The following is a 13767-nucleotide window of genomic DNA, read 5'->3' on the forward strand; positions in this document are numbered from 1 at the left end:
GTAGGGGGCGCGCCTACCCCCACCAGGCGCGCCCTCCACCCTCGTGGGCCCCCTGTTGCTCCACCGACGTACTCCTTCCTCCTATATATATCCACGTACCCCAAACGATCAGAAACGGAGCAAAAACCCTAATTCCACCGCCGTAACTTTCTGTATCCACGAGATCCCATCTTGGGGCCTGTTCCGGAGCTCCTTGGAGGGGGCACCGATCATGGAGGGCTTCTACATCAACACCATAGCCTCTCCGATGAAGTGTGAGTAGTTTACCTCAGACCTACGGGTCCATAGTTATTAGCTAGATGGCTTCTCCTCTCTTTTTGGGTCTCAATACAATGTTCTCCCCCTCTCTTGTGGAGAACTATTCGATGTAATCTTCCTTTTGCGGTGTGTTTGTTGAGACTGATGAATTGTGGGTTTATGATCAAGTCTATCTATGAATAATATTTGAATCTTATTTGAATTATTTTATGTATGATAGGTTATCTTTGCAAGTCTCTTCGAATTATCAGTTTGGTTTGGCCTACTAGATTGATCTTTCTTGCAATGGGAGAAGTGCTTAGCTTTGGGTTCAATCTTGCGGTGTCCTTTCCTAGTGACAGTAGGGGCAGCAAGGCACGTATTGTATTGTTGCCATCAAGGATAACAAGATGGGGTTTTCTTCATATTGCATGAGTCTATCCCTCTACATCATGTCATCTTGCTTTAGGCGTTACTTTGTTTTTAACTTAATACTCTAGGTGCATGCTGGATAGCGGTCGATGAGTGGAGTAATAGTAGTAGATGCAGGTAGGAGTCGGTCTACTTGTCTCGGACGTGATGCCTATATACATGATCATACCTAGATATTCTCATAACTATGCTCAATTCTGTCAATTGCTCAACAGTAATTTGTTCACCCACCGTAGAATACTTATGCTCTCGAGAGAAGCCACTAGTGAAACCTATGGCCCTGGGTCTATCTTTATCATATTGATCTCCTACTACTTAGTTATTTCCTTTGCTATTTACTTTGCCTTTATTTTACTTTGCATCTTTATCATAAAAATACCAAAAATATTATCTTTATCATATCTATCAGATCTCACTCTCGTAAGTGGCCTTATAGGGATTGACAACCCATATTTGCGTTGGTTGCGAGGATTTATTTGTTTTGTGCAGGTACGAGGGACTCGCGCGTAGCCTCCTACTGGATTGATACCTTGGTTCTCAAAAACTAAGGGAAATACTTACGCTACTTTGCTGCATCATCCCTTCCTTTTCGGGGAAAACCAACGCAGTGCTCAAGAGGTAGCACATATCATGTGGTAAATAAAAATATAGCTCCAATTAAAGTTACCGATAGAAGTAGACGAAAGAGGGGATGCCTTCCGGGGCATCCCCAAGCTTTGGTTTTTAGGTTTCCTTAGATTATCTTGGGGTACCATGGGCATCCCCAAGCTTAGGCTCTTGCCACTCCTTGTTCCATAATCCATCAAATCTTTTACCAAAAACTTGAAAACTTCACAACACAAAACTTAAAGTAGAAAATCTCGTGAGCTCCGTTAGCGAAAGAAAACAAAACACCACTTCAAGGTAATGTAATGAACTCATTCTTTATTTATATTTGTGTTAAACTTACTGTATTGCAACTTCTCTATGGTTTATAAACTATTTTACTAGCCATAGATTCATTAAAATAAGCAAACAACACACGAAAAACAGAATCTGTCAAACACAGAATAGTCTGTAGTAATCTGTAGCTAACGCAAGAGAAGGAACCCCAAAAATTCTAAAATGAATTTCTGGACGTGAGGAATTTATCTACTAATCATCTTTAAAAATAATTAACTAAATATAACTTTCCAAATAAAAATGGCAGCAGTTCTCGTGAGCGCTAAAGTTTCTGTTTTTTACAGCAAGATTAAAAAGACTTTCCCCAAGTCTTCCCAACGGTTCTACTTGGCACAAACACTAATTAAACACAAAAAACACAACCAAAACATAGGCTAGATAAAATTTTTATTGAATAACAGCAAGGAAAAATATTGGGTTGTCTCCCAACAAGCGCTTTCGTTTAACGCCCCTAGCTAGGCATTGATAATTTCAATGATGCTCACATGAAAGACAAGAATTGAAGCACAAAGAGAGCATCATGAAACACTTGACAAACACATCTAAGTCTAACATACTTCCTATGCATAGGCATCTTATAGGCAAACAAATTATCATAGCAAGCAAAAACTAGCATATGCAAGGAATCAGAAAGAAATAATAGCAATCTCAACATAACGAGAGGTAATTTAGTAACATGAAAATTTCTACAATCATATTTTCTTCTCTCATAATAATTTCATGTAGGATCATAAGCAAATTCAACAAAATAGCTATCACAAAGAATATTTTCAACACGATCCACATGCATGCAAAGTTGACACTCTTCCAAAATAGTGGGATTAACATTAACTAAAGTCATGACCTCTCCAAACCCACTTTTATCAAAAAATTCATAAGATTGAACTTTCTTCAAATATGTGGGATCTAAAGTTGACACCCTTCCAAACCCACTTTCAATAATATTGCAAACACTATTATTAATCTCATGGGGCTTAAATAAATTTTCAAAATCATAAGAAGAATCACCCCAATCATGATCATTGCAACAAGTAGAGGACATAGCAAAACTAGCATCCCCAAGCTTAGGGTTTTGCATATTGTTAGCACAATTTACATAAATAGGATTTATAATAAAATCATTGCAATCCTGCTTTTTATTCAAAGATCTATTGTGAATCGCTTCATAAAGTAATTCATCACACTTTTCAGATTCACGAATTTCAAGCAAAACCTCATAAAAATAATCTAGTGCACAAAACTCACTAGCAATTGGTTCGTCATAATTGGATCTCTTAAAAATATTAGCAAGTGGATGAGGATCCATAGATCTTAGGTTCTCTGTTTAGTAATAAATAAACAACTATTCCAACCAAACAAGCAAACGAGCCAAGTAAGACATCAAAGCAAATGGAAAGACGAGCAGAAGAAGGGCAAATAAAACAGCAAGGGTGAAGTGGGGGAGAGGAAAACGAGAGGCAAATAATGTAATGCGGGAGATAAGGGTTGTGATGGGTACTTGGTGTGTTGAATTTTGCGTAGACCTCCCCGGCAACGGCGCCAGAAATCCTTCTTGCTACCTCTTGAGCACTTGAGTTGGTTTTCCCTTGAAGAGGAAAGGGTGATGCAGCAAAGTAGCGTAAGTATTTCCCTCAGTTTTTGAGAACCAAGGTATCAATCCAGTAGGAGGCCACGCACGAGTCCCTCGCACCTACACAAACAAATAAATCCTCGCAACCAACGCGATAAGGGGTTGTCAATCCCTACATGGTCACTTACGAGAGTGAGATCTGATAGATATGATAAAATAATATTTTTGGTATTTTTATGATAAAGAGAAATAAAAGATGCAAAGTAAAAATAAATGGCAAAGGAAATAACTAAGTATTGGAAGATTAATATGATGGAAGATAGACCCGGGGGCCATAGGTTGCACTAGTGGCTTCTCTCAAGAGCATAAGTATTTCACGGTGGTAAACAAATTACTGTTGAGCAATTGACAGAATTGAGCATAGTTATGAGAATATCTAGGTATGATCATGTATATAGGCATCACGTCCGAGACAAGTAGACCGACTCTTGCCTGCATCTACTACTATTACTCCACACATCGACCGCTATCCAGCATGCATCTAGAGTATTAAGTTCAAGAGAACAGAGTAACGCTTTAAGCAAGATGACATGATCTAGAGGGATAAACTCATGCAATATGATATAAACCCCATCTTGTTATCCTCGATGGCAACAATACAATACGTGCCTTGCTGCCCCTACTGTCACTTGGAAAGGACACCACAAGATTGAACCCAAAGCTAAGCACTTCTCCCATTGCAAGAAAGATCAATCTAGTAGGCCAAACCAAACTGATAATTTGAATAGACTTGCAAAGATAACCAATCATACATAAAAGAATTCAGAGAAGATTCAAATATTCTTCATAGCTAAACTTGATCATAAACCCACAATTCATCGGTCTCAACAAACACACCGCAAAAGAAGATTACATCGAATAGATCTCCACAAGAGAGGGGGAGAAATTTGTATTGAGATCCAAAAAGAGAGAAGAAGCCATCTAGCTAATAACTATGGACCCATAGGTCTGAAGTAAACTACTCACACTTCATCGGAGAGGCTATGGTGTTGATGTAGAAGCCCTCCGTGATCGATGCCCCCTCCGGTGGAGCTCCGGAAAAGGCCCCAAGATGGGATCTCGTGGATACAAAAAGTTACGACGGTGGAATTAGGGTTTTGGCTCCGTATCTGGTAGTTTGGGGGTACGTAGGTATATATAGGAGGAAGGAGTACGTCGGTGGAGCAACAGGGGGCCCACGAGGGTGGAGGGCGCGCCTCCCTACCTCGTGGCCTCCTGGTTGATGTCTTGACGTAGGGTCCAAGTCCTCTGATCATGTTCGTTCCAAAAATCACGTTCCCGAAGGTTTCATTCCGTTTGGACTCCGTTTGATATTCTTTTTCTGCGAAACGCTAAAATAGGCAAAAAAACAGCAATTCTGGGTTGGGCCTCCGGTTAATAGGTTAGTCCCAAAAATAATATAAAAGTTTATAATAAAGCCCAATAATGACCAAAACAGAATATAATAGCATGGAACAATAAAAAATTATAGATATGTTAGAGACGTATCACTCAGCCATAGGTTCTATAAAGTATGCCATGTTGTATACCAGATATATTGTGTACCTTGCCATGAGTTTGGAAAAAGGGTACAATAGTGATCCAGGAGTAGATCACTAGACAGCGGTCAAAGTTATCCTTAGCGGACTAAGGAAGTATTTCTCGGTTATTGAGGTGATAAAGAGTTCATCGTAAAGAGTTACATCGATGCAAGCTTTAACACCGATCTGTATGACTCTGAGTCTCAATCTGGATACATATTGAAAGTGGGAGCAATTAGCTAGAGTAGCTCCATGCAGAGCATTGTAGACATAGAAATTTGCAAAATATATACGGATCTGAATGTGGCAGACCCTCTGACTAAACTTCTCTCACAAGCAAAACATGATCACACCTTAATACTCTTTGGGTGTTAATCACATGACAATGTGAACTAGATTATTGACTCTAATAAACCCTTTGGGTGTTGGTCACATGGCTATGTGAACTATGGGTGTTAATCACATGATGATGTTAACTATAGGTGTTTGAATCACATGGCGATGTGAACTATTTTATTGACTCTAGTGCAAGTGGGAGACTGAAGGAAATATGCCCTAGAGGCAATAATAAAGTTGTTATTTATATTTCCTTATATCATGATAAATGTTTATTATTCATGCTAGAATTGTATTAACCAGAAACTTGATACATGTGTGAATACATAGAAAAACAGAGTGTCCCTAGCATGCCTCTAATTGACTAGCTCGTTAATCAAAGATGGTTAAGTTTCATGACCATAGACATGTGTTGTCATTTGATGAACGGGATCACATCATTAGGAGAATGATGTGATGGACAAGACCCATCCGTTAGCTTAGCATTATGATCGTTTAGTTTTATTGCTATTGCTTTCTTCATGACTTATACATGTTCCTCTAACTATGAGATTGTGCAACTCTCGAATACATGAGGAACACCTTGTGCACTATCAAACGTCACAACGTAACTGGGTGATTATAAAGATGCTCTACAGGTGTCTCCAATGGTGTTCGTTGAGCTGGCATAGATAGAGATTAGGACTTGTCACTCCGTGTATTGGAGAGGTATCTCTGGGCCCTCTCGGTAATGCACATCACTATAAGCCTTGCAAGCAATGTGACTAATAAGTTAGTCACGGGATGATGCATTACATAACGAGTAAAGAGACTTGCCGGTAACGAGATTGAACTAGGTATATGATGATACCGATGATCGAATCTCGGGCAAGTAACATACCGATGACAAAGGGAACAACGTATCTTGTTATGCGGTTTGAACGATAAAGATCTTCGTAGAATATGTAGGAGCCAATATGAGCATCCAGATTCCGCTATTGGTTATTGACCAGAGATGTGTCTCGGTCATGTCTACATAGTTCTCGAACCCGTAGGGTCCGCACGCTTAACATTCGATGACAATTTGTATTATGAGTTATGTGATTTGATAACCAAAGTTTGTTCGGAGTCCCAGATGAGTTCACGGACATGACGAGGAGTCTCGAAATGGTCGAGAGGTAAAGATTCATATATTGGAAGGCTATATTCGGACATCGGAATGGTTCCGAGTGATTCGGGTATTTTCCGGAATACACGAGAGTTACAGGAATTCACCGGGGGAAGTTAATGGGCCTTATTGGGCTTTAGTGGAGAGAGGAAAGAAAGGTCACGAGGTGGCGCGCGCCTCCCCCCTGCCCAAACCAAATTGGACAAGGGGTGGGGACGCCCCCCCCCCTTCCTTCTCCCTCTTCCTCCTTTCCTTCTTTCCTACTCCAAAAAGGAAAGGGAATCCTACTAGGACTTGGGAGTCCTAGTAGGACTCCCTACACTTGGCGTGCCCCTAGGAGGGCCGGCCTCTCTCCATCCCTCCTTTATATACGTGGGCAGGGGCACACCAAGTCTTCTCTTAGCCGTGTGCGGTTCCCCCTCCATAGTTACACACCTCGGTCATATTGTCCTAGTGCTTAGGCGAAGCCCTGTGTCGGTAACTTCATCATCACCGTCGCCACGCCGTCGTGCTGACGGAACTCTCCCTCGTCCTCAACTAGATCAAGAGCTCGAGGGACATCATCGTGTTGAACGTATGCTGAACATGGAGGTGTCGTACGTTCGGTACTTGCATCGGTTGGATCGTGAAGACGTTCAACTACATCAACCATGTTACTAGACTCTTTCGCTTTCGGTCTACGAGGGTACGTAGACACACTCTCCCCCTCTCCTTGCTATGCATCTCCTAGATAGATCTTGCGTGATCGTAGGAATTTTTTTGAAATACTGCATTCCCCAACTATTCTTTGTGTTGGATTGGGTATTATGAATCTGAAATTGTTTGATGCATATCATATAATCAACTCGTGGATACTCGCGGTGTCATTGGAGTATCTAGGTCACATTAGAGTTGGTTGATGTGTATCATATGGTGTTATTTTAGAAACGAACTCTTGGATAGAGCGATCGGAAAGAATAGCTTGGTGTTATTTTAGTACGAACTCTAGGATAGATTGATTGGAAAGAATAGCTTTGAGGTGGTTTCATCCCCTGCAAACAATTTCTTCTTATGTTCTCCGCTAGATAGGAACTTTGGAGTGATTCTTCATTGCACATTGAGGGATGGTTATATGATCCAATTATATTAGCATTGTTAAGAGATTGCACTAGCGGAAGTACAGACCCTAGGCCTCATTTTCAAGCATTGCAATACCGTTTGTGCTCCGTTTTATCAATTGATACCTTGTTGTTTTTTATTGTTCCTATTACAAAAATCAATATCTACTTTCATTACTACACTTAGATCACCATCTCTTTGCCGAAATAGTGCACCTATACAATTTACCATTGTATTTGGTGTGTTGGGGACACAAGAGACGTTTTGTTATTTGGTTTCAGGTTTTTTTTTGGGAGAGACCATCTTCATCCTACGCCTTCCACGGATTGATAAACCTTAGGTCATCCACTTGAGGGAAATTTGCTATTGTCCTACAAAACTCTGCGCTTGGAGGCCCAACACGAGTCTACAAGAACAAGTTGTGTAGTAGACATCAAACCACAATGGGCTTCTAATTATGATGACTATAGAGGATTAGATCTAGCTCTACTTGGATAAACTAGAACTAGAGAACTAGAGGAAGCTCTAAATCTTGTATGTCCAAATGGGCAAATCAAGTATATATATGTTGGAGGAGAGGGGAGGGGCGCTACAAGAGAGGAGGAGGCCTCCCTCCTTACGCCCGCCCTAGGGGGTGCGACCTTTGTTATTGGCCCCTAGGGCCCAATAATTCTCCATCATTTAGACTTACTGTATTTTCCTTGGCATGTTGATATTTAAATAATTATAAAAGCCTCTTAATCAATAATAGATCCTTTTATTATTAATTTAACAGCACCGGAAATTTTTTCCACCTATATATCAATTCTCGGTATTACCCAGTAAATCCTGAAACCCTGCTGGTAACGCTTCTGATTTCTCTCGAAAATAATTCTAATATTAATGAAACTATTTCATAAATATTTCCTCATTACTCTTGCTCCACTAACCCTCAGCATACCATGATTCCCTTAAGCTTATGACCCTGGAGGTTCGATAAAACATAGACATGAACAAAACCCCTTTCGTTCAATGACCAATAACGGAACCGTGGACATCCATATTGATCCCTAAGAATACGTGGGTGCCATTCGACTGAACCTTTAGTTATCATGATTCCCTTTGCTTCGCGATACTTTACAAAACCTAAGGTGAGATATATCTGTATCCTCTTGAGACATTCTAATTCTCACTGTATTGGTCTCCCCGTTAACGGTTTTGTTCTTATTTCTCGTTGACATGTTCCGACATCCCTAAGACATAGTCACTTCTGTCTGGCTATACGACGATTGATGCCGTCACAGGGGCCCTAATAATAACTCTCCATATTGTTAGAGGAGAAAATCTCACTCTTGAGCTATCTAGTCCCTTATCAAACTTTCTGATAAACATGTAAGTTGTCGTTATGATCATCATGTTACAGATGATGTTTGAGCAACTCCAAAGTCCATCGTACGGTAAGAAGTGATTACGATACTCTCATGGTCTAAGGAACTAAAGCATACGTTAACTCTCCGTGTTATAACGATTGACTTGTGACGATTGTATCTCAAAGTATAGCAAACAAGTTTGGGTTAATTCAATATGATCATTCTTCCAATGTCATATTCTTAAAGTTGTTTTAGGACTATCCTTCCAGTTAATGATATCTTATGATCCAAAAAAACATGATCACAAACAACACTTGAGCTAGTCTTAGAGGCGAGAGTAGGAATCATATTTTACCATTTATCATTCCACATGTGCATACGAATTTTCCACTTAATCGCACATTCTAGGATCATAGCATTTAAAGCGTAGAATATAAACTCTTAATTATGAATATGGAAATATAATAATTTAATATTATTGCCTCTAGGGCATTCCAACACTAGACATCAGGTGTCATAGTTGAAGGAAATATGCCCTAGAGGCAATAATAAAGTTATTATTTATTTCCTTATAATCATGATAAATGTTTATTATTCACGCTAGAATTGTATTAACCGGAAACATAATACATGTGTGAATACATAGACAAACAGAGTGTCACTAGTATGCCTCTACTTGACTAGCTCGTTAATCAAAGATGGTTATGTTTCCTAACCATGAACAAAGTGTTGTTATTTGATTAACGAGGTCACATCATTAGTTGAATGATCTGATTGACATGACCCATTCCATTAGCTTAGCACCCGACCGTTTAGTATGTTGCTATTGCTTTTCTTCATGACTTATACATGTTCCTATGACTATGAGATTATGCAACTCCCGTTTACTGGAGGAACACTTTGTGTGCTACCAAACGTCACAACGTAAATGGGTGATTATAAAGGAGCTCTACAGGTGTCTCCAAAGGTAGATGTTGGGTTGGCGTATTTCGAGATTAGGATTTGTCACTCCGATTGTCGGAGAGGTATCTCTGGGCCCTCTCGGTAATGCACATCACTTAAGCCTTGCAATCATTGCAACTAAATGAGTTAGTTGCGGGATGATGTATTACGGAACGAGTAAAGAGACTTGCCGGTAACGAGATTGAACTAGGTATAGGAATACCGACGATCGAATCTCGGGCAAGTAACATACCGATGACAAAGGGAACAACGTATGTTGTTATGCGGTCTGACCGATAAAGATCTTCGTAGAATATGTAGGAGCCAATATGGGCATCTAGGTCCCGCTATTGGTTATTGACCGGAGACGTGTCTCAGTCATGTCTACATTGTTCTCGAACCCGTAGGGTCCACACGCTTAAGGTTACGATGACAGTTATATTATGAGTTTATGCATTTTGATGTACCGAAGGTTGTTCGGAGTCCCGGATGTGATCACGGACATGACAAGGAGTCTCGAAATGGTCGAGACGTAAAGATTGATATATTGGAAGCCTATGTTTGGATATCGGAAGTGTTCCGGGTGAAATCGGGATTTTACCGGAGTACCGGGAGGTTACCGGAACCCCCCGGGAGCTATATGGGCCTTAGTGGGCTTTAGTGGAAAGGAGAAAGGGGCAGCCCAAGGTGGTTGTGCACCTCCCCCCCTTCCCCTAGTCCTATTAGGACTAGGAGAGGTGGCCACCCCCCTCTCTCTCTCTTTCCCCCCTCAAGGAATCCTATTCCAACTAGGATTGGGGGGGGGGGAATCCTACTCCCAAAGGGAGTAGGACTCTCCTGGCGCGCCCTCCCTTGGCCGGCCAGCCTCCCCCCTCTAGTCCTTTATATACAGAGGCAGGGCACCCCAAAGAACACACAAGTTGATCCACGTGATCTATTCCTTAGCCGTGTGCGGTGCCCCCTGCCACCATATTCCTCGATAATACTGTAGTGGAGTTTAGGCGAAGCCCTGCTGCTGTAGTGCATCAAGTTCGTCACCACGCCGTCGTGCTGACGGAACTCTTCCCCGACACTTTGCTGGATCGGAGTCCGGGGATCGTCATCGAGCTGAACGTGTGCTCGAACTCGGAGGTGCCGTAGTTTCGGTGCTTGATCGGTTGGATCGTGAAGACGTACGACTACTTCCTCTACGTTGCGTCAACGCTTCCGCAGTCGGTCTGTGTGGGTACATAGACAACACTCTCCCCTCTCGTTGCTATGCATCACCATGATCTTGCATGTGCGTAGGAATTTTTTTTGAAATTACTACGAAACCCAACAGTGGCATCCGAGCCTAGGTTATTTATGTTGATGTTATATGCACGAGTAGAACACAAGTGAGTTGTGGGCGATATAAGTCATACTGCCTACCAGCATGCCATACTTGGTTCGGCGGTATTGTTGGACGAGACGACCCAGACCAACATTACGCGTATGCTTACGCGAGACCGGTTTCCCCGACGTGCTTTGCACATAGGTGGCTTGCGGGCGACTGTCTCTCCAACTTTAGTTGAACCAAGTGTGACTACGCCCGGTCCTTGCGAAGGTTAAAACGGAGTCTATTTGACAAGCTATCGTTGTGGTTTTGATGCGTAGGTGAGATTGGTTCTTGCTTAAGCCCGTAGCAGCCACGTAAAACTTGCAACAACAAAGTAGAGGACGTCTAACTTGTTTTTGCAGGGCATGTTGTGATGTGATATGGTCAAGACATGATGCTGAATTTTATTGTATGAGATGATCATGTTTTGTAACCAAGTTATCAGCAACTGGCAGGAGCCATATGGTTGTCTCTTTATTGTATGCAATGCAATCGCGATGTAATGCTTTACTTTATTACTAAACGGTAGTGATAGTCGTGGAAGCATAAGATTGGCGAGACGACAACGATGCTACCATGGAGATCAAGGTGTCGCGCTGGTGACGATGGTGATCATGACGGTGCTTCAGAGATGGAGATCACAGGCACAAGATGATGATGGCCATATCATATCACTTATATTGATTGCATGTGATGTTTATCTTTTATGCATCTTATCTTGCTTTGATTGACGGTAGCATTATAAGATGATCTCTCACTAAATTATCAAGAAGTGTTCTCCCTGAGTATGCACCGTTGCCAAAGTTCGTCGTGCCCAGACACCACGTGATGATCGGGTGTGACAAGCTCTACGTCCATCTACAACGGGTGCAAGCCAGTTTTGCACACGCAGAATACTCAGGTTAAACTTGACGAGCCTAGCATATGCAGATATGGCCTTGGAACACGAAGACCGAAAGGTCGAGCGTGAATCATATAGTAGATATGATCAACATAACGATGTTCACCATTGAAAACTACTCCATCTCACGTGATGATCGGTTATGGTTTAGTTGATTTGGATCACGTAATCACTTAGAAGATTAGAGGGATGTCTATCTAAGTGGGAGTTCTTAAGTAATTTGATTAATTGAACTTAAACTTATCATGAACTTAGCACCTGATAGTATCTTGCTTGTTTATGTTGATTGTAGATAGATGGCTCGTGTTGTTGTTCCGTTGAATTTTAATGCGTTCCTTGAGAAAGCAAAGTTGAAAGATGATGGTAGCAATTATACGGACTGGGTCCGTAACTTGAGGATTATCCTCATTGCTGCTCAGAAGAATTACGTCCTGGAAGTACCGCTGGGTGCCGGGCCTACTACTGGAGCAACACCAGATGTTATGAACGTCTGGCAGAGCAAAGCTGATGACTACTCGATAGTTCAGTGTGCCATGCTTTACGGCTTAGAATCGGGACTTCAACGACGTTTTGAACGTCATGGAGCATATGAGATGTTCCAGGAGTTGAAGTTAATATTTCAAGCAAATGCCCGGATTGAGAGATATGAAGTCTCCAATAAGTTCTATAGCTGCAAGATGGAGGAGAACAGTTCTGTCAGTGAGCATATACTCAAAATGTCTGGGTATAATAATCACTTGATTCAATTGGGAGTTAATCTTCCGGATGATTGCGTCATTGACAGAATTCTCCAATCACTGCCACCAAGATACAAGAGCTTCGTGATGAACTATAATATGCAAGGGATGAACAAGACTATTCCCGAGCTCTTCGCAATGCTGAAAGCTGCGGAGGTAGAAATCAAGAAGGAGCATCAAGTGTTGATGGTTAACAAGACCACTAGTTTCAAGAAAAAGGGCAAAGGGAAGAAGAAGGGGAACTTCAAGAAGAACAGCAAGCAAGTTGCTGCTCAGGAGAAGAAACCCAAATCTAGACCTAAGCCTGAAATTGAGTGCTTCTACTGCAAGCAGACTGGTCACTGGAAGCGGAACTGCCCCAAGTATTTGGCGGATAAGAAGGATGGCAAGGTGAACAAAGGTATATGTGATATACATGTTATTGATGTATACCTTACTAGAGCTCGCAGTAGCACCTGGGTATTTGATACTGGTTCTGTTGCTAATATTTGCAACTCGAAACAGGGACTACGGAATAAGCGGGCACTGGCAAAGGACGAGGTGACGATGCGCGTGAGAAACGGTTCCAAAGTCGATGTGATTGCGGTCGGCACGCTACCTCTACATCTACCTTCGGGATTAATATTAGACCTAAATAATTGTTATTTGGTGCCAGCTGCTGAGCATGAACATTATATCTGGATCTTGTTTGATGCGAGACGGTTATTCATTTAAATCAGAGAATAATGGTTGTTCTATTTATATGAGTAATATCTTTTATGGTCATGCACCTTTGAAGAGTGGTCTATTTTTGATGAATCTCGATAGTAGTGATACACATATTCATAATGTTGAAGCCAAAATATGCAGAGTTGATAATGAAAGTGCAACTTATTTGTGGCACTGTCGTTTAGGTCATATCGGTGTAAAGCGCATGAAGAAACTCCATACTGATGGACTTTTGGAACCACTTGATTATGAATCACTTGGTACTTGCGAACCGTGCCTCATGGGCAAGATGACTAAAACACCATTCTCCGGTACTATGGAGAGAGCAACAGATTTGTTGGAAATCATACATACCGATGTATGTGGTCTGATGAATATTGAGGCTCGTGGCGGATATCGTTATTTTCTCACCTTCATAGATGACTTAAGCA

This window comes from Triticum dicoccoides, chromosome 2A, assembly GCF_002162155.2.
Source record: "Triticum dicoccoides isolate Atlit2015 ecotype Zavitan chromosome 2A, WEW_v2.0, whole genome shotgun sequence".
Lineage (NCBI taxonomy): Eukaryota > Viridiplantae > Streptophyta > Magnoliopsida > Poales > Poaceae > Triticum > Triticum dicoccoides.